The sequence below is a fragment of the Monodelphis domestica genome, chromosome 7 (assembly GCF_027887165.1).
Source record: "Monodelphis domestica isolate mMonDom1 chromosome 7, mMonDom1.pri, whole genome shotgun sequence".
In the NCBI taxonomy this organism is placed as follows: Eukaryota; Metazoa; Chordata; class Mammalia; order Didelphimorphia; family Didelphidae; genus Monodelphis; species Monodelphis domestica.
Window position 1 is genome coordinate 42,714,164 of NC_077233.1, and position 2,610 is coordinate 42,716,773.

Genomic DNA, 2,610 nt, shown 5'->3' on the forward strand with positions numbered 1-2,610 from the left:
CAATTTGGAACTATGCCCAAGGGGCGCTAAAAGACTGTCTGGCCTTTGATCTAGCCATAGCACTGCTGGGTTTGTACCCCAAAGAGATCATCATAAAGATAATAATGAAAAAGACTTGTACAAGAATATTCTTACTTGCACTCTGTGGTGGCAAAAAAATTGGAAAATGAGGGGATGCCATTCAATTGGGGAATGGCTGATCAAATTGTGGCATATGTTGGTGATGGAATACTATTGTGCTCAAAGGAATAATAAAGTGGAGGAATTCCATAGGGACTGGAACAACCTCCAAGAAGTGATGCAGAGTGAGAGGAGCAGAACCAGGAAAACACTGTACACAGAGACTGAAACACTGTGGTACACTCGAATGTAATGGACTTCTCCATTAGTGGTAATGCAGTGATCATGAACAACCTGGAAGGATTTATAATACTCTCCACATTCAAATGGAAAAATTGTGGGGGTATAAAGACTGAAGAAAAACAACTGCTTGATTACATAGGTCAAGGGGGATATGATTGGGGATATAGACCCTAAATGAACATCCTAGTGCAAACATCAACAGCATGGAAATAGGTTCCGATCAAGGATACAGTAATATCCAGTGGAATTGCGGGTCAGCTATGGGAAGGGCAGGGAGAGGGGATGGAGGAATAGAATATGATTTTTGTAACCAAGGAATAATGTTTGAAAATTATCAAATAAAAAAATTAATCTGTGTAAAAAAAGCCAAAAAAAAATAATAGTGATATTTCTCGGTCAAAAGGTATATACAGTTTCAACCCATTGAGCATAATTCCACACTGTTCAATCATTTTGGAAAACAATATGGAATTGTACCTGAGAGTTATGAAATTGTGTATACCTTTAGACCCAATAATTATAATCCCAAGGAGATTAGGGAAGGAAGGAAAAAAACCCACATGTTCTAAAATATTTATAGCAGCTTTCTTTGTTGTAGCAACAATTTGGAAACTGGGGTACACCCATCTGTTGGGGAATGGTTAACCAAATTTTGCTATATGATTGCATTGTAATTCTATTTTGCCATAAAACATAATAAAATGATTTAAAAACCATCTATATGAGATAATGAAGAGTGAAATTAGTAGAACCAGGAGAACATTATACACAGGTCAGAGAACTAATACTAGAAAAATAAACTGAGATTTTGCCTCCAGAAAATGAGCAGAAAGTTAAAATAGGAAAGGCTCAATTTATACAAACATGTTTGTCTTAAAAGCAAAAAGGTTACATCAGTTCACAATTCCACCAGCACTGTATTAATGTCTCCATTTTTTCTAAATACCCACCATTAGTCTCTTTACTTTTTTTATCTTTTTAGCCAGTCTAATAGGTCTGAGATGATATTGTAGACTTGCTTTGATTTGCATTTATATTATCAACAATGAATTAAAGCATTTTTTCTATATAGTTACTCATGACTTTGATTTCTTCATCTAAGAACACTGTTCTTATATTTTAACCATTTATCAATTGAGGAATTGTCCACTTTCTTACATATTTGATAAAGTTGGAGGTAGCTGTGTTATTCAGGTGATTGAGAATCAGGTCTAGAGATGGGAAGTCCAAAGTTCAAATCTGGTCTCAGACACTTTCTAGCTATGTGACCCTGGGCAAGTCATTTAAACCTGATTGCCTAGTGCTTATCATTCTTCTGACTTGGAACCAATACATAGTATTGATTCTAAAGTGGAAGGTAGGAGTTTTTAAAATATATATAGTTTCTGAGTTATTTTAGATATGAGATTGTCTATCTGGAAAAGTATAATTTTTCCACAACTAATTGCTTTCTTTCCATTCTTGTGTATATTGGTTTTATTTTTACAAAACATTTTTCAATGTCATGTATTAAAATTTATACATCTTATGTCCTAATGCTTTTTATTTCTTGTTAATTTATAAATTCTTCTCCTACCCACATATCGAATCGTTAATATGTTCTCTCTGCTTCAAACTTGCTTATGATATCTCCCTTTAAGCCTAGGTTATATATCTAGTCTGATCTGATCCTGGTAAATGGTGTAAGTTATTGGTATTTATTGAGTTTCTGTCAGACTACTTTTCATTTTTGCCAACAATTATTACCAAATTTAGAATATTTATTCCAAAAACTTAAATCTTTACTCTTGCTGTACATCTATTCTGTCCCACTAATCTACTTTTCTATTTCTTAGCAAGTAACAGATAGTTTTTGTCATTACTGCTTTATAATACAATTAAAAATCTGGTACTTCTGGCAGCCTTCCTTTATAATTTTTTTATAAATCCTCATGATATTCTTGACCTTTTAAAAATTAACTTCTTATTTTTCTAGTTTACTAAAAAGTTGATAATTTAATTGAAATGGCATTGGATAAATAGATTAGGTAGGACTATTAATTTAATTATATTGTATCTACCCACTCATGAACAATTAACATTTCCTCAATTATTTACATGAGACTGTCTAAAAGGGTGTTTTATAATTATTTTCATATAATTTCTAGGTTTGTTGTGAAAGATATATTCCTAGGTATTTTGTTTTACCTATGATTAATTTAAATGGGTTATCTCTTACTACTCCTTGTAGAAGATTGAGTATACCTA